This window comes from Marmota monax, unplaced genomic scaffold (assembly GCF_021218885.2).
Source record: "Marmota monax isolate L192 unplaced genomic scaffold, Marmota_monax_Labrador192_F-V1.1 WCK01_AAM20220418_F8-fsc00010, whole genome shotgun sequence".
Classification (NCBI taxonomy): Eukaryota; Metazoa; Chordata; class Mammalia; order Rodentia; family Sciuridae; genus Marmota; species Marmota monax.
In genome coordinates, this window is record NW_026692321.1 from 5376280 (window position 1) to 5396170 (window position 19891).

The window sequence follows — 19891 nt, forward strand, 5'->3', positions numbered from 1 at the left end:
AGGGCTGGGGATACAGCTCAGTTGGTAGAGTACTTGCTTCACATGCACAAGGCCCTGGGTTCAATCCCCATCTCTACCAAAAAAAGAAAGAAAGAAACCTGGTGATAGGAAGAACCCAAGAGACTCTGTTATGGCCCACGAGTGCCAGGGCAGGTGACCAACCCAAGGAGAAGCCTGGAGACCAGGCTTGTGTGGGCACTCAGGATAGGCCCCATGCCCCATGCCCACATCCTCTGCAGGGACAGGTCCCAAGGAGGAACTGACACAGACTTGGGAGAGGAAGGAAATCTAGGCTTCTCGATTCTTGGAAGGTGAGGAGTTGCAAAAGCTGAGTCTTAGCACTAGACGAGGCTTTAGAGAAGGTCAAGTCCTCCAGAGGAGAAACCCTGAGACTCAGAGAGGGGGGCTTTCCCAAGATTGCCCCAAAGGAGGGAACACACTTGCTCCGTGGAAGGTCAGTTTCCTTTTTGCATTTCCCTTAAATCTGATTTTGGAGGCCTCTCTGAGCCTGGCTTCTCATCTGCAAAACCAGCTTGTGAAAAGGCGCAAGTAATGGTAGGAGTGGGAATTCAGGCTGGGGCTACACAGGAGGTGTGAAGTCACAGGGAGGGACCACAGTGGAGGGGAGTAGTGGCAGCAGTGTCCTGGAGGGGCCAGGCCAAGGCCTCGGGCACTCTTGCTTCCAGGCCTTCTTCAGGAGATGTCTGGGGCAGGCTGTCGAGGGCTGGGCGATTCTTGGGAGAAACCTTTCACCTGCCACTGGGGACTTTCAGCTCCTTCCACAGGCTCAGGCAGCTGGGTGGTGCCCAGCCCTGAGCTGAGGGAGCCCCCAGCCCAAGGAGGACCTGAGCAGGGGTGAGGACACCTGCCAGGGTTCCCCACCCCGTCTCCCCCAGCAGCCCGGCATTCTATGCCTTTGACTGAGCGACGTGCAAGCTTTGTGCTGCTACATCCTAAATGTGCCATGTTGGATGAAACAGTGGCTGCCACCCATACAGCACCACTGTGTGTCTGGACACACTCGTGGTCAGTTCCCAAGCAATCTCCCAACCTCGCAAGGAGATCTGCAGAATGGGACCACAACTCACAGAGGAAGACTCCGAGGCTCAGCCTGACCAGGTAGCTTGCCTTAGGCCACTCGGCAGGGTGATGGTCTCTGGCTCCACGCTCATGTCTCCCTGCCCCCTGCCCCACGCACACACACTCTGCAGCCCTCTGGGAAGAACCCTGCCTCTAACCCCCAAAGGCAGAGCCTGGAGGTTTGGTTGCTCTCTGTTGGGGAGGTGGCTACGGGAAGGCACCTCAACTCCAGACCCTTGCTTGTGGCGGGGACTGTTGCACTGAGGTTGCTTCCGCCATTTCTACTCCTGGTCTCAGGGCCTGTGGCTGGCCTGTGGCTCTGGATGAGGTCTTTGGGAGCCTCTGGCCCTCTGCCTGGGCTGGCGAGAGGGCTGCACAGCGTTCCGCTGAGGCAGGCTGGGAGGCACCTCTCTCAGTGGGCCTGAGGCATGAGTCCTTTTGATCTCAGTGGAAAGTGGCCTGGGCGGGGCCTGTGGCCTCCCAGACCCAAGTGCTGTGTGCAGTGAGCAAGATGAGACTCAGCCTCAGCATTCTCCCCTGTCACAACAAAAGGGTTGCCATGCTCAACTTCATGGTGGAGGAGGACCTCTATATTCTGCTACGGAGGAGGTGACTTCCGAGACATTCGAGCTAGTGCATGGGAAGCCTTTTACTTTCATGACTTAAAATAAATATACAAGATCTATTCATTCACTTAATATATGAATGTACTCAGAAGATCTATCTGCTCATCTGGCATGGGGAAACAATGGAAGGGAAAAGCAAACATTAATGTTGTGAGGGTGGGGCACCCGTGTGGATGTCAGATCCCTCTGAATGTGCCTGGCTTGACTGTGACATCTTGGAACTGTGCTCATATTTTGCACAATTTAAAAAGCAAAGGCAAGAATAGAGAACAGGCAATTTTTAAAAAATTAAAGACATGCATCTTAAACGCGCGTGGACACTGTAAGCACCAGAGAACTGATTCCATTGATTTTCAAACAGTAACTGGACACCACATCCATGTGCCACACACATCCTAAGGACAAAGAGCTGTGAGGAGTCGTAGCCGCTGTGGCAGCTGGTGGCGCTCTTCCCAGGACACAGTTGTGGTGTCCCTGGTGGTGTGTGGTGCGAGGGTTGCAGTAGGAGGCCAGGTGTCCAGTCAGAGGAGGGAGGCGCAGACTGAGTACCGCATCTGAGACTGGGAAGGAAACCTTGCTCAGGGAACTGCAAGTCTCTGAGCTGCAGGGACCCTGCAGAGGGACCTCAGAGGACCTGCAGAGGGAGGCTCAGAGGACCTCTGCTGGGCTCCCCCAGACCCCTAACTCTTTGCCTCCTCTGCTGCCGGTTTGTGGTCTCTTGGCTGCAGTTGGTTTGGGTTGGAAGGACATCTTCTTGGGTGGAAACAGCCTGTCTGGATGACCTGGTTGAGGTGGTCATTTCCTGTCCCTTAGGGCTGACAGGTCACGGTTCTGGAAACAGAAGTGTGGACTCAGGGAGCTGATGAACCCCAGTTCACCGGGCTTTGCAAGTCACAGCAGGGGGGCAGCTGACCACCAATTGTCCTGAAGTCAGACTGTGTCCTGTTTTGACCCTGCCTCTGGGCTTTGCCCTTGACCCACTGACTATGCCAGAGTTAATTATTTTACAATGTTGTGAATCATGAAACGTCCCAATCTCGTGAGGTGGGACTGAGGGGAGAAGGATGCTGGGTGAACAACCCTGGGACACCTGGGCCACTATGGCCTGGAGAGTGGCCTGGCCCAACTGGCCCCAAGTCTCATGTACAACCTGTGGGGTCCCTAGCATGAAGAGAAAGGCTTTCTGGCACTTTCTAAGTGTATGAGATGGGTTTGAATAAATTCCACTAATAGCAAAAGGTCTTTATAGCGGGTTGGATTCTCATGCCCTGGGAAGGGCCCCAGTGCTGATCCCAAAGTGCAGACTCAGTGTCATTAGCTCCCGTGTGTCTCACTGACTCTCCACCACACTGAAGGGACAGGCATTCTCCTTATGTCCTAGGGGAACCCAGCCACTCTGAAAGATGGAACAGCCTGCATGAAGTCACATGAGTGACCAAGCTGAGAGTCAAAGCCCAGGAGACACAGCTCCAGAATAGGCTGCAATACTACAAATTAGTCATGAAGAATCATCACTTGAATCTCCATTTTAACAATGTCATATGGGAAGAAGACAGCAACTTGCCAGAGGAGGAGAATATTCTCTGACAAAGGACACTTATAAATGGAAGATACAGGCAGCAAATTCTGCGTAAAGCCAAAGAAGAGATGTTGCTGGCCTAACCTGGTGGCTCTCAGCTGGGGACCATTTTGGCTTCCCAGGGGACAGTTGGGCAATGTCTGAAGATGGTTCTGGCTGTCACAATGGTTGCCACAACTGGCATCTAGTGAGTAGAGGCTGGGGTGCTGCCACTCATCTCACAGTGTGCAACATGGCCCCCAATGTCCAGGTGCTGAGCCTGAGAAGGCTGCTGCAGCTTGGACCCAGGAGGAGGCCTCCCCACCCCTTCAGCCACTCACTGCCCCTTGAGCAGACTCCCTGCACACCTAGTTTCCGAGGCAGGGGCATAGCCGGCTGTTCTTGAGGTTTTCCAGCACGGCTCCATCGGCTCCATGGCTCCATCGAGTGGAGCCAGACCAGTTACAGGAGAGGTGCCTCTTTCATCTCTCCAGGAGGGTTGCTGCTGGGAGCACCACGTGGTGCCAATTATTCAAATGGGCTGCTCCTCAGAGAATCCACTCTCCTCTGAACTTCAAACATCTTGACCAATACTAATTTAGCAGAGAGCATCTTAGGGAGATTATATCTGCTTCCAAACCAATTAGTTTAACTCTGGGCAAGTTTACCAAACATTCTTCTTTGATCAAAGAAAAAAAAATTTTTTTTTTTTTTTGCAAAGGGTGTGATGTTCTCCCCAATGTGTTCCTTTGACATTGATTTATGGACCAGAAAGGGGAAGCCCATCCTGTTTGGGGAGACGGCATCGGCATTTCAGAGTCAGACTTAAAAGACTGCATTTCTAACATTTTCAGAACGGCTGTTCTGGGTCCGCTGCTTCCACAACTTGATACAGAGATAAGAAGTATTTTAGGCTTTTAAGGGAAGCCACACCTGAGATCCAGGAGCATTCCAAGACAGAAATCCCAGGCTCAGTTTCCACCAAGGTAAAAGGATGCTGAGGCCCTTTGGGTTCAGGACAAAATGGCACGCACAGCAAGGTCAGCTGTGTGGTGGCCATTGTTTGAGTCACTCACCATTCTCTGAGTGACCTGACCATTGTTAGGGGCTGGCGATGCTGCAGCTGAAGCAGAGGCCATCTTGGTTCTATAGGTTTGACAGTCTAGTAGGTGGGACACACAACTCAACAATTACAGTGCAGCATGGTCAGTGGCAGGTGATGGTCAAGCCCTGCATGCCCTGGTCTGTCCTGTCTACTGGTGGAGGGTCCTGACCCCACTCCCTCTTCCCTCTTCTGAACATTTGTACATACTCCTTTTTCAGGGAGATGTGCTCATCTGTCCAGACTCGATGGCACTGTCAACCCACCTGGGAAGCCATCCCTATCCTGAGGCTGACCTGGGTGTCCTGCCTGCCCTCTGAGTGACCGGGGCTCTGGGCACAGTCCTTCTTTGTCTTTTCTTATTCCCCTCTCTGCCCCTCGGTGTGAGCTCCTGCAGGTGGGACCCCGGGCTCTTGTCTACGCATCCCATCCTCAGAAGTCATTTCATACCCGTGGGACAGATGACTGAGCGAGAGAAGGAAGTCTGGGGGAAAGCACAGGCCCACAGGTAGGAATGGTGACGAAAGGCTGAGGAGACGCGGGAGCCCCTCCACCTGGAGCCTTGTGATGGCCGTGTCTCTTTCCCCGCAGAGCAACGCTGAAGGCATCCCGTCAAGTAAGTTGATACTCCTCTCCCATCAGGAAAGGCTCCTTTTGTGGGAATGGGTCGGCACAGCAGCGTGTGGGCGTGTGCCCCACACACCACCCCCCAGAAACCAGGATGCCTGTGCCTTCCTGTAACCAGTGATGAGGAGGGTGCAGCCTTCCTTTCCCCTCATGGCTGCTGACCCCCTCCTGACCCTGCAGCTATGTAATGGTGGAAAAATGAAGAGGTGGGGGGCGCAGAGAGGGAGAGGACCATGTTTATCCAGCACAGGTATGAGCTCTCCCACCGCCAAAGAACACTATTTAAAGGTCATAAACTTTGTGCTGGTGGAATGTTCTGTGAGTTTCAATTGAAATCCAACTGAATCTTTACGAACAGAGCAACGGATTCTCTTCTCCTTGAAGCAGTAGGCATGAGTTCCTCTGGTCATGGGAAAGAGGGATGTGCCAGCCTTCCTAGGGATTCTCCACCGCTTGATTCAAGTTGCTATTTGAATTTTGAACCGGAGCAACCATGACATAGGAGTTCTGGGCCTCAGACCCCAGTAGATAATCTCATCTGGAAACACTTATGAGTTTCCCTTTTCTTTCAAGATGACCAAGTGACCTGCAAATCTGCGCTGTAGCATGTGATATTAGGGATTGAATTGAGGGACACTTTATCAACCAGCTACATCTCCAGTCCTTTTTATTTTTTATTTAGAGGCAGAGTCTTGCTACGTCGCTGGTCTTGAACTTGCAATTCTCCCGCCTTAGCCTTCCGAGTCACTGGAAGGCGTGAGTCACTGATTCCAACAAATTTTACTCTTTATAAGTTGATGATCTCAGGGATTTTGTTACACTGACAGATAGCTGACTAACAGAGTTGCCTTTGCCAGCCTTGGGGAGGTGTCTGTGTTATTATTACTATTTATCATCAGAAGGAATCTGTCCCCCTACAGGATGCACTGGGAGCCTTGACCCCCCCCCCAGGCCCCCAGAATCAGGTTCTCAATCATTAGCCTGATTAGGAGAAAGGGCAAGGACAAGGGACACGTGGCATTCCTCCTACATGGTCCTCCTGACCACAGCAGGGAGGTGCTGTTGTCCATATGTTGGTCCTTGGGGACACAATTGTCTTCATCTCCCTGCAGCCCCTCATCTGGGCTGGTGAGCTCCTGCCTGTCCTTCCAGGCTCTGGTCTGTCACTACAAAGCTTCTCACGGTCCAGTAAATGCTGTAAATGCTTGTTCCCTCCCCAATTCCCCAGCGTTTGGTGGCCAGTACCACTTTCAACCATCTCAGGTGGCTATATAGCCCCCTGTGTCTTCAACTGGCCTGAGAGTGTTGGGGATGGGGCCTTCATCTTCCTTCTCTTGGGGGCTCCAAGTACCAGGCCAGTCCCTAGATTTCTAGAGTGGCTGAGCTTGAAATCCAGCTCACCAGCCTCCTCACCGCTACGAACTCTCTGACCATGGAGAGCATTTCATGGTCTCCATCAGAACATGACCTCCCATGATGTTGTTCCTGCTAAGTCAGACTGTGCTTGTAGGGCAGCAGGCAACAGATGACTGTTGTTAGTAGGCAGTGACCATGAAATGGAGCAAGGAGGGAACAACTTGATATCTGTTAGGGACAGAAACCTATTCAAATAATGGAGTGAAAGTAGTTACTTAAAAGCTACAGGTGAAAAAAAAGAAAACTCAATTGTTTGAAGTTCTTTCTAGGAAGAAGGAAGGGGAGTCTCTTCCCCTGTCCCTTGAATCCGGGCTGGCATCCTCGATTGCTTTGATTATTTAAACATGGAAGATGTGACACCGTGAGTTCTACATTCAGACATTAGGAGGCTTCACAGTTTCTGCTCTGGAGCTGGGAACCCTTCTGCCACCATGAAGGTAAGTCTGAGCTAGTCTGTGGGAAGACAAGAGACCTCAGACTCGTGAGTGGCCCTGAGTTTAGAATAGCTCAGGTCTCCAGGTGGCTCCAGATGTGCTCCTGGCACAGCCCAGAGGGGTCACCTTGCTGAAACAAGCTCAAGTCACTGACACACGGAATCATGAGTTACATCAAATGACCATCATAAACCACTACATTTGGAAGACATTTGTTACACAGCAACAGATAACTGGTGCACAGGGCGAGCTCGTGAAAACATATCTCAGTCCGTGGAACAGGGGCCAGGTGCTAAGAGGTCACTGGAGCGGGGCTGGGGGCTATTCTCTTGCCTTCTCTCTGGGACACGTGGCGGATCAGTGGTAGAGCTCTGCCTAGCATGTGTGAGGCCCTGTGGAAACAGGGTGATTCTATTTACTAGTTTGAATCATGTTAAACACAAGCTTATCAGTGTGTGTCTCCTGGTTTCCACTTGGCAAATATCAGAGGAAAAGCTCATGCTGTATCTTTATTACCAAATGTGGCAAATCTCACTGGGCTCCCTGGGCCTGCGCCAGGCTCACAGCAGATCACTCTTCTCTTTGGATTATTTTTCATTAGGGGGTAGTAATTTTTTTTCCTGCCATGCCTTCAGGCCACATCCCAAAAACATCTATGCTAACTACCTCCCGAGGCCTCCCAGCTCACATAACGTTGCACAAGCATATGTAAGTTTTTAATAAATAATACTATTTACAAGAGAAGATAATACCATACAGTTTTTTGCACCCTACTTTTCTTGAAGAAGCCAACAGCCACCACTCTGATTTCTTCTCATTGATGACTACACCGTAGTCTAGGAGTTAACTGCACCTTAGTCACCCGCTTACTGACAGGCTTTGCATTTTCCCACAGTTGCCCAGGGCGGCAGTTCTTAAAGATGTGAGTCTTCCATACTGATGCTCTGTGTCTATGCTTTAGAGTTCCAGGAGAGGAATTATTGCTGGGCTAAAAGAAATTATGTATTATTTTAATAGATGTTGCCAGATGGTCTCTCCATAAGCTGTAACCAGGAACTAGGTACTCATTTCCCCAAGAGCAAAATATGTCATCGCTGTTTCTAAACTTTGCTAGTTTTATAGTTGCAAATAATCATCTCACGTCTATTTAAAATTGCATTTCCTTTACCACTGGTGTGTTTGAGAACCTTGACAAATTTTTATTAGTCACTTGGATAGCCTCTTGTGTGAATTGTCTATGTCTTGGTGGTATTTAAAATTGGGTGATTGTCCCATTAGTTTGGAAGAACTCTTTGTATACAATCAATACTAAGTCACTATCTGAACTCTGAATTATAAACATATGTAATCTGTATATTGTTTTTTAATACGAGTATATTTTAAAATTTTATTTTTAAACAACAAAAATTTGATATCATATTACATAACAGGACTTTGCATTGGAAACAAACAAAAAAATCAATCATTGCATTCAAAGTCACCATTTCCAAGTCCATCCACTGATCTCCTTCCTCCATATGAGCTCCTTCTTGTGGAGTGGGGGGGTGCAATTTCAACAAAAGAGAGTCTATTTCTATTTATTTTCTGTGCACCTCCCAACAAAGAATTATAGTTATTTTCCACAAAGAAAGCCTAACAGGAGTTTTTTTTCTTTTCCTTCTTCTTCTTTTTTTCTTATGAGAACAGAAATTTATTAAGAACCATCTCTGCTATCCCGGCAGGACAGAGAAGAGAGGGCAGGGGGGAGTGTCCCACGTGTCTGATGCCTCTGGCAGGTGGGGCAGAGGGGACCCCTCGTCTCCAGGTGGCTCCAGTGTGCTCCCGGCTGGAATCCACGTGGGGAAGCCAGTTTGCACACCTTTCTCCTGTAGCTGCTTGGTGCCCCCTGACCAGAGCCCACACGGTGACTTCAGGCTCCGTGGCACTCGGGTCCTCTGGCTGGCTCTGTCGCAGCTCTCCATTTTCACCGGAGCCACTTTGTTTCTGAGTGCAGGGTCTGTCTTTGGGGCCAGCCCACAGAAATGTGGCCTACAGCAACGTAGGTGTGAATGCAGGTGGCGACCCTCCAGGCACCCGCTTACAGCCTTGCTGATGTCACGGGTGCGGGCTGTGGACGCCACACGGGGTGGCCCTGGGGAGATGGAGTTTTCTTCTGACCATGTACCCTGGGAGACTTGCTGCGGTCTGTGTCCCACACACTGCTGATCCTCAGGAGCTGAATGTGGGGCCACAGGTGCATGCTGGGGGACTCTGCTGTAGTAGGGTGTCCCTGCATGCAGACAGTAGTATGGAAGGCAGACAGGCTTTCCTGTTGCCCTCTGCCCTGTGCTCGGCCTCCTCAGGCAGCTGATGCTCACAGGGCAAGAAGGGGCAGGTGTGACGGGCAGGCTCCTGGCACCCCTCCCTGGAGTGGAAGGATCTGCTGGGTGTGGGCAAGATCCAAGCTCCAGATGCACAGGCTTCACCTAGAACATGCAGCCTGGCCCTGGGTGACCTGGTGCTGGAGTGTGAGGCATGCAGCCATCGCCTCATCAGACTTTCTGTTTACCAGAGATATCCAGGCATATATGGGCAATAACCCATGTCCCACATGATTGTCATTTGTGATTGGGAAGTGGCTCACCAGGATGACCAGGTGGATGTTCCTCATCCTGGCTCAGTCATGGGGGTGCTCCATGATTTGGTCTACTGTGGGCCTCTGCATGGGGTCCATCGTAGTACTTGATTGACGGGGCTTCGTGCTTCGGTGGAAACAGGAGAGGGAGTGTGGTGCATGCAGGACCTGCCCTTCAGCTGCCAAGCAGGGGTCCCTTTAAATGGGCAGCACCCCATGACTCTAAAGTTCAGAATGACACCCAGGCCCCAAATGTCCACACGGGAAAGGGGGATGCTCATATTCTTCCTACTGAAAAATTCCTGGGTCAAGTGTGGGGAATGTCTCAGAACCTGTCCATCTTGTGCCAACAGTGAATCTACTGCTTAAGCCAAAGTCAACAAGTCTGATGTTTCCTCTGGCATCCACCAGGGTATTCTCTGGCTTCGGGTCTCTGTGCACAACGCTTCTCAAGGCAATAGCACACAGCCACGTGATCTGCCCGAACACTCTCCTCCTACGTGCCACCAGCCTCCAGGATGTGGTGCCATAGCTGTCCCCCACCTGCACGCTCCATCATGAGGTCGATGTTTTCCATGTTTCAATAACTTGAAAGAGCTGGATCACATTTGTATGTTCCGTGGTCTCCATTATATCCAGTTTGGATATGATGGGAGAAGTTCTGCTCTACCTTTGGCAGGATATTCATGGCCACCTCTGTCCTGTTAAGGAGAGGGAGACTTGTCTCACCTGGGCAAAGCAGTCCTGTCCAGTGTTCCTCAGCACTCTAGGAAGATCTGTGATGGTGGCCTCAGAGCAGGAGTAGACTGGCCCCTGCCACAGTTCACTACTCTGACTACTCCTAAACCCCAAACAGTCTGTGAGTCCTATAGGTCGCACCCAGAGCTCCCTACCTGTAGACAAAAACCAGCCACAGCAGGGCCTTACACAGTTGGAGTTTGAGCCTCCCTCACAACGGTGTCTTGTGAGGTCAGAGCAAGGGATGGCCCAGTTGCACCTGCAGGTAACACCCAGTGGTCATCTCACTTTTGGGCTTCCAGGACCTTTTCCACTTTCATAATAAGAACAAGAAGGGACTCGACTGCTCCAGTGGGTCGGAGACTGGTATTTACTTGTTTAGAAATAAAAATTTGCAGAACATTTCAATGGTCTTTTCATTTCTAGTCTGAAGATTTATAATAACTTTGGGCTTTTAAAGACCTCATCATATTTACATTCAAGGTATTCAATTCCTTTTACATTAACTCAAAATGATTGGTGCTCAGAAGGATGGTGGCTCTTCACACACCATAATACTATAACAAAAGCTGCATTCCTTAAGACACTATAAGGTGTGGTATTAACCCCTCTGGGGTGGAGAGGATTCACCATAATTTCCCCATAAGGCCCTCATCAAATAACGAACCCACTCTCCATACAATTTCTGTTTTAGTCAGCTTTGTGTTGCTGTGACCAAAAGACCCAACAGAACAACCTTATTTAAGGTATCTTTTTGCTATAAACAATTTTAAATGGTTCAATATCGACAAGCATATCATATTTACTATTTGATATCATATTTTTTTTAAAAAAATAGCTTCTGAGTTTCCATTCTTATGCAAAGGGTTTTCCCTCTACTAAATTATTAAGTCATCTCTTTAAAAAAGAAAGAAAGAAATTTCTTTTTTTTTTAAAGAGAGAGTGAGAGAGAGAATTTTTTAATATTTATTTTTTAGTTTTCGGTGGACACAACATCTTTTGTTTTTTTGTATGTGGTGCTGAGGATCGAACCCGGGCCGTACGCATGCCAGGCGAGCATGCTACCGCTTGAGCCACATCCCCAGCCCAAGAAAGAAATTTCTATAAAATATGTAATATATATTGCTAAGTGAATAAAGCAAGATACAGAAAGCATGTGCCGTGAATCACCATTTGGGTGTTTACAAAAAACAATGATTGCTCAAGACATGCTTGCAGACACTTAGATATTCATGAACTAACTATGGAGACCAACAGAATGAAGTTATAAATGGTGGCTGTCTCTGATGGCCTAGGCACACTCTGCAGAAGGCCAGTGGACTGAAGAAGCGGTCCTGGGTGTGGCAGGGCTGAGAGGTTTAGGGCATGCTCCAAAAGAAGCGTTCAGCAGCTGCTCTGCTGACCTTTGGAGCCAGATCATTCTTCGCTGTAGGGGGTGTCCAGTGCAAGGAAAAAAAAAATCTTTATTGTGAGATTTTTTACTGTCTTGCTGTTGATATTTAAGTTTTTACCTGGAATTGGTCACTGTGTAAATTTTAAGGTTGAGGACCAACAAATCTGTCTTTCCCCATTAGTAAAAGGCCAAATTTCCATATGATTCCTAAGCACACTATGATCTATTTGTGTTTTCTGTTTGGTTCTAGATCTGGTTTCCTATTCCTGTGCACATTTAATTGACTAGAATGGCTTTCTGATATACTCTCACCTGGAAATGCCAACTCTCCCAACTACTCTTTCGGAAAGTCATTAGTCTTAGGAATTTGTTTTTCCAAATAAGTCTGGTAATTATTTTATCCAATACGCTGCATCTCAAAGAAAAAGTACTCTGTCAAGGTTCTATTTGGGATGGCATTAAATTTATACATTAATTCTAGAGGTGTGACATCAATAAAATATATATGTTGCCATCCAAGAACAGGATACAGCTTTTCCTTTATTCAGGTCTAACTTGATACCTTTGAATCAGACTTGTTTTGTTTTTGTTCATTTGTTTTATAGGACTTTTAAATTACATTTTATTCCTAGCTATTTCACAGTTTGGGTTGCTGTTGTAGACAAATTTTCTTTCCATTTCTACTTCTGACCTGCAGAGAGAGAAGCTACTCTATTTGTATAATTATCATATCTAGCAGTGTCATCGAATCTCATTAATTCTGGTTACTTTTATGAATCATTTGGGTTTTCTAAGTGTATAGTCAGATCATCAACAAAAGTAGATTTGCCAAGCTTTGAGGCTATTTTATAGTTTTTAAAAATCTTATTGTGGGCAGGGGTTGTAGCTCAATGGGAGAGCGCTTGCACAGCAGGTGTGAGGCCTGGGTTTGATCCTCAGCACCACATAAAGGTAAATAAATAAAGATATTGTATCCATCTACAAAAATTTTTTTTAAAAATCTTATGGCATTTGCTAGAACTGCCAAGACAATATTCAGTAATCATAATGGTTATATTATCTTCACTGTTTACTTCCTATTTAAATGAACATGTTTTTGGAAAACCATCAGTTAAAAAATAGTGTTGATTCTTTGTCAGTGGTTTTTATTTCTATAAAAAAACAAACCACTGAAAAAAGAATGGTTTTTATTTTTATAGAGATAAAAACCCAGTCCTGGGCTCCGGAGGAGCAGCAGCTGGGAGTTTGCCCTGGCCTCGGTCTCTTCACGCCAACCTCAGCGAAATGTGGACCCTTTGCTCAGCCCTGAGACACACATAGAGAAACTATATAAGTTTCTATATTGCTTAGAACATATTAGGAAATATGTCAATTTTTTGTCAGAAATCTTTTAGACTCAAATGGGGTAAGTGTGCATATGTGTGTATGAGTGTGTGTAACTTTTCTTTAAATTGCTTCTGCTTTGTTTTTCAAAAAGAGATTTTCATGCTTGGGGGGTGTACAAATGCATATGATTTGCCCCTTACTCTTTCTGACTTTAATTCATTTCTATGGGTTTTCAAAGGCAAAAAAATTGTTTGCATATGATAAAACATCATTATCATTTAAGATATCATATTTTCAAAGACTAGTATCATGGGGAAAAAATCATGAAATAAGTTAAAATGGGGGGGGGGGGAAACAGATGTAAAATAAAATAGAGCATGAACCTAACCCTTTCCAAAAGAAATGCTCATCTGTCATCCACCAGCTTCTCCTCCAACCCAGCCAGTGCCACCTAACAAGTTCTCCGAAATCTGGTCAGCGGTCTGCAAATGGTGGCTGGTAATCCAGCCCAGTGCCACCTCTGTCCTCTTCCTGCTATGGGACCCTATGCAGGTAACTAGGCCTCTCTGAGTCTCAAACTCCTCATAAAGCGGAGGAAATCATGTCAGTCTCCATAGCTGGTTGTGTGGATCTAAAGCTAAAGATTCCATATAGGTGGGGCTGCTTCAGGAAACCCCCAGTGCAGTACCAACCCAAGGAATTTTGCCACCCAGAGTCCTGCCATCTTCTGAATGACCTGATTGCAAAACAATTCTTTGTTACTTGGATTCATCTGAGTAGGTCAAACATTAGTAGTCAGTGAGAGTGGCAGTCACCTCAGACAGCTCACCGGGCTTCTTACATCACCTGAGCCGAGCTCCCCTCCCACGCCCAGTGGAAATTCTCTGCCACTCACCAGCTCCTGCGTGACTCAGGGATCAGGCACAGTCCTGGGCTCGGGAGGGAGCAGCAGCTGGGAGTTTGCCCTGGCCTTGGTCTCTTCACGCCTAACCTCAGCGAAATGTGGACCCTTTGCTCAGCCCTGAGACACACAGCGCCCCTGTCACACTCCACACAAGGTGTGCCATCAGGTGGGGACTGTGGAAGATCAAGGGGGCGATGCTATGGAATCACCTGTTCTGCTGAAGCGTCCCTCAGACCCAACTCAGAGTCCCCTTGCACAGCCACCAGAGGCCCCTCGACCACATTCCCTCAGGGGCATCTCTCCCTCCCATCCCCAACCCCCAGAACCAGTTCCTTCCTCCAACTCTCCAGGGAGCGTCATCGGGGGCCCCAGCCCCTCCTAAGCTTCCAGGCTGAGCTCACTACCAGGACTCCCGGCCCGTTGGGGAGCCTCTTCCAGTTAGATGAAGGGGTGCAGGGGCTCATCTGCCTCGGTTTTTTTTGTGGACAGGATGCGGCAGCTGCTTTGGGGGCAGGGCCTTCCCAGAGCCACCCTGGAGCTCAGACGCAAAGCCTCCTCCCCCTGGAACTGTCACAAAAGAAGAGATGTCACTGGAAGAGGATACCAGGGAATTCCCAGACAGAGGGGAACTCGACTCAGGACAAATGGGATCCTTGACATATGTGACGAAAAAGAATCTCAGCATGTGCCAGTAGAGGTACAGAGAGATTTACTTGGGAATACAGGGATACACACACTGTGGGGAGAAGGTGGGCATCTGGAGAGTGAGGTGCTTTCTCGTTCCTGGATGTTTGGTTTTTTTTTTAATTTAATTTAATTTTATTTTTATTTTTTATTTTCAGACAGGTCTTACCAAAATTGTTGAGGCTGGCCTCAAACTGGGTGATCCTTCTTCCTCAGCCTCCCAAGTCACTGGGATTATAAGCATGCACTACTGTGCTGGCCTAAATGATGTTTCTTAAAACAGTTTGTTGTTTTGTTTTAAATATTTTTAGTTGTAGATGAACACAATACTTTTATTTTATTTATTTATATGTGATGCCGAGGATTGAACCCAGTGCCTCACAGATGCTAGGCAAGCGCTCTACCACTGAGCCCCAGCCCCAGCCCAACTCTATATCTTTAGGTCTTAATTTTGGGTTGGGTGGGATTCCAGAAGGTAGATTGGTATAAAGGTTTGTTTGTTTGTTTTTAAGCAACCACTTCCATGTTAGGGCATGGCCACAAATGCCTCTGATAACACTTGAGAGCAGATTCCCATGAACATAGTCAGGTTTTTTTTTTTTTTAAATATTTATTTTTTAGTTATTGGCGGACACAACATCTTTGTTTGTATGTGGTGCTGAGGATTGAACCCGGGCCGCACGCATGCCAGTCGAGCGCGCTACCGCTTGAGCCACATCCCCAGCCCGATAGTCAGTTTTATAAAATCAGACTTCTCTGGTGCCTGCCCTGAGACAGCAGATGCCCCAGAACCTGGGGTGGCCCAGGCCTTGCTGACTGCACCTGCCTCGCCATTCCTGAGGCCAGTGGAATCGCCCAGTAACGTCCAGGGGAGGACCCAGCCTTGCTTCTGCATCAATTCCAAGAGGATGGCCCCACCCACCGCCATGGCATCCGGATGAGCCTCGGGGAGTAGGTGCTGCTGCCTGCCCCAGGAGCTTCTGGCCTCCTGCTCGAGGGGCAGGACCTCAGAGGACACGCAGCCTTCTGCCAGGGGGAGCCTTCCCTTCATCGGGGCTCTGGGTTTTCTTACCCAGGCCGTCTGACTATTCTTCTTCCTGCCCAAATGGGAACCCGAATTACTTCCCGTCTCCTGTGACACAGATCTCAGAACCCGCACCCTTGGTGGTCTCCTGGGTCTCCAGTGGCTGAGTCAGGGTCCCCACTGTGGGGCTGTCAGGGTTCCTACTGAAAGTCGACAGGTTACCTGCAGCCTTTGGACGCCACCAACCAGACTGCACATTTCCAAAGGCTGAGCCCGGGAGGAGAGAGTACTACTGTTAGGATTTATCACCTGACCTCCAGGTATTCCTAAAGCCAGCAACGCCCAGTTTAACCCCCACCCTCAGGCCCAAGGCCCTGAGCCAGCGCAGTGTGAAGTGGGCTGAGGGATAAAGGAGAAGAAGATAAACCCAGTGATGCCGGAGGCTGTTTCCAGAGAGAGAGGGATTTTTAAATTTATTTTTATTTTTAGAGAGTGAGAGAGGCGGGGGGGAGAGAGAATTTTTAATATTTATTTTTTTTAGTTTTTGGAGGACACGACATCTTTGTTTGTATGTGGTGCTGAGGCTCGAACCCGGGCCGAGAGAGGGATTTTGATCCACAGACCTGCCATTGGGCCCCGAGCCCTCGAGCAGCCACAGTGTACACGAGTGGAGTTAGTGTGGTCTAGCTCCAGAACAAGTGACCTTGAAAGAAGCCCTGAGTCAGCCCTGGTGGCACAGAGCTGGCCAGAGCTGGCTGTGGCCTCTGTTTTCAGTGTCTTGGGGGAAACAGATAAGGAAAAGGTGTCAGCACGCTAGGGCCAAGAACGGAAGGCTGCGCTGGGGCATGGTGGGGTCCTGGGCGGCGGTCCTGCTCACTGCCAGCCAGGCCACCCTCCAGCCCAGGGCTGGGGGCTCCTGGCTCCACAGTGTAAGGGAGACGTGGACACGTGCCGAGAAGCAGTGGTAGGCTCGGGGCTTTTGTCCCCGTCCTGTATGTGGCCCTGGAAGGGCGGCAGTGACCTGTCTGGAGGAAGAAGGCTGGAGTGGGAGAGGGAGAGAAGTGCTGGAAGTAAAGAGCTGGAGGGACAGAGAGACAGCTCTCGCTCACGGGGCTGAGGAGCTCATGGTGCTAACATGGAGACGCTTCTTCCCAAACTGATCTGCAGACTCAGGGTCATCTCCACAGAGTCAGGAGGCTTTTTTTTTTTATGAAAATGGACAAGTTGTGGGAAAGTTCCACATGAATTTTAGGAAATTGAAGGGATCCAGAATATCCAATACGATGTGGGCAAGGAAGAGCAAAGGCGGAGGAGGAGCCGAATATCCCAATTTCAAAACTTACCATAAGGCAACTGTGATCAAGATAGCATGACGCCTGCGTAAGGCTAGACCTATAGATCAGTGGAATAGAGTCAAGGATCGAGAATTAAGGCCATAGGATTGATTTTCAACAAGAGTTCACAGGTAAGTCAGTGGGGGAAAGAGACAAGTCCACACCCACATGCAAAAGACCCAGCCCCCTGCCTCACCACACACAGAACAACCCAACATGGATCAGAGGTCAAAGGCCCAGGCCCCTGCCTCACACCACACACAAAAATAACTCAAAATGGGTTTTTAAATGTAAAAGGTAAACTATAAAAATCTTTAAGAAAAAATGCTCAGGTGTACGCTTTCATGATCTTGGATTAGACAATGGCTTCTTAACTGTAACACCAAAACCCAAGAGATGATAGACAAATAAATAAATAAACTTCATCAAACTCAAAATTTTTGCTTATCACAAGTACTATCAAAAAAGTGAAAAGACAACCTATAGAATGAGGGAGAAAATATTTGTAAATCTTATTTTATAAGGATCTAAGTATCTAGAATATATAAAGAACTATTAACAATCCAACAATAAAAAAAAAACAAGTTTAAAATCAGCAAAGGATTTGAATAGACATGTCTTAAAGAAGATATATAAATGGCAAATAAGCACATGAAAAGATGTTCCGTATTATTAGTAGGGAAATGCAAATCAAAACCACAGTGAGATAACCCTAGAATGGACACAATCAAGCTTTGGGATAGCAAAGGCCTATAATAAGTACAGGGTAGGGGGGAATTTGAACCTTCATACACTGCTGGTGGGGAGGTCAAAAGGTTCAGCTACTTTAGAAAACAGTTTACTAGTTCTTCTAAATTTAAACATAGAAGCCAGGCATGGTAGTGCATGCCTACAATTCCAGTGGTTTGGGAGGCTGAGGCAGGAGGATCATGAGTTTAAAGCAAGCTCAGCTACTTAATGAGGCCCTAAGGTAACCCAGCAAGAGCCTGTCTCAAAATAAATTATAAAAAGGGCTGGGGATGTGGCTTAGTGGGAAAGCCCCCCTGGGTTTAATCCCTGGTAATAAATAAATAAATAGATAAATAAATAAATAAATAAATAAAGGCAGGTTTGGACCAAACTAGAAAAGTCCTGGATGCTGAAGTGTCTAATCCCAGGGTGGGGCAGACACCCTCCCAGGAGAGTAGAAGTGGGTGGCGCTCAGTCAAGAGCTTGCTGCTGCAGCGATCGTGGATTATCCTCCCAGCCCGGGCCTGGTGGCACCCACAAGGTGCTGAGCCCTGTAACCACAGGGAAGCAGGTGCCACATCCCTACAAATGACTCCATAGATTAGGGGACAAGCCTGCCTCTGTCCTGGGCGGACACTTCCAAACCCAAATAACAAAGAAAGAATGAGAGCTGGCCTTGGAGAGCGGGGCCCTGGGAGGGAACCACCTGTCTCAGTTTCAGGAGACTCCATCCTTCCTGCGCTGCCTGCGTCCCCTCCCGGAAGCACCTGTCCCCACAGCCCGGCCCTCTGCACTCCTCACCAGCTGGTGATTTGCGCAACCTGGGCAATGACGCTGGGACGGGGCTCCTCCGTGTGGCAGGTTTTCTATGTGTCACACCCTGAAAGGGGAAGCCCCAGGAGAGAAGCTGATGACTTGACACATTTTAAACCGTCCCATTGATTCACCCAGAAACCATCCAGGGAGCCAGCAACGCTGAGCCGGGTTCACTTTTACAGACCGTGAGCCAGGCTGCGCGTGGACTTGAGCAACCTCTGGGACACGGCCCAGGCCCTAGAGTTAGGGAGGAGCAGAGACCCTGAGAAGGCCACTTCCCCAGTTTCAGGCTCTCGTGGTCGGTCAGAATCCTGGAGACTGGCCGTTGGCACGTGAAGATTTCCCTGCAGGGAGGAAGCACCACGGGATATCGAGGCGAGTGCTGTCTAATGAGAATCTCCCTCCCTTACCTTCCAAGAACTTCCATATAAGTGACCTTGTCTGAGCTCTGTAAGGACCTAATGTGTTTGTGTCCACTTCACTGATGAGAAAACTGAGGCTCTCAGAGGTTACGTGACCTGCCACAAACCCCAGTCATGACTGGCGGAATGGAGAGCAGAGCCCGCTGCTGTATCTAAATCCCAAGAGTCAAGCCTGCCACCACAGATCATGGATGGCACCAGTGTCCTCTGAAGTCAGCCAGCCAGGGCTAAGGCCGGTGGGTCCAACCTGTCCCTCAGGCTGACCGGCAGTTCTCAAACGACAGTGGTCCTGCACGAGAGGCCTGCCAAGATTGCACCCACTTAGTTTCTGCAGAGGAGGCCCAGGGCCATGGAGGCTTGCAGACAGGTTGGTGGGCCAGGCAGTGGTCAGGTGAAGGAGCTGCATTCAGAGGCGAGTGGCACCTGGGAGCAGGAGCACTTGGGTTCCCTGCAACTCACACGTATCTGCTGCTGTCTCAACAAGGTCCCCCACACCTGCCACATGCTGGTTCACGTCAGTCCACTGAGTCCTGAGAAGCTGCGGAGGCCTCCTGAACCAGATCCGATGTCAGCAGGGGATCCTGCCAACAGCAGCCTTGGGGGGGACAGGCAGAAACTTCGCTGCCACTTGGCTGGTCAAGGGCTGGAGGTCAAGAGCCACGCGTCCCCTGCTGACATCCCATCTGGTTCAGGAGATGAGACGCAGACCAAGGACTCCTGGAGGTGACTGATGTGGGAAGGCCAGAAGTGAGAGCTGGTCCCCAGAACCATGGAACAGGAAAGTCTGCTCTCCGGGTTGTCCCAGGCCAGCGTGGAGGTCCAGCCTCTGGCTCTGCAGACAAGGGGAGCCTCCCGGGGAGAGGAAGGGAGGTTCTGAGGCTCCCTGCGCTGCGGCAGACCTTTGTTTCTGGGTCTCTTCCTTTCCCTCCTTCATGGAGGGCGGGTTCCCGCGCCACGCCTGCACGCGCATAACGGGGACCACTGGAGCCTGACGGAGGGGCACACCAAGACCACCACCTCCGCAGACACGGAAGAGTCCCACCACTCTCGCAGGTCCCCGCATT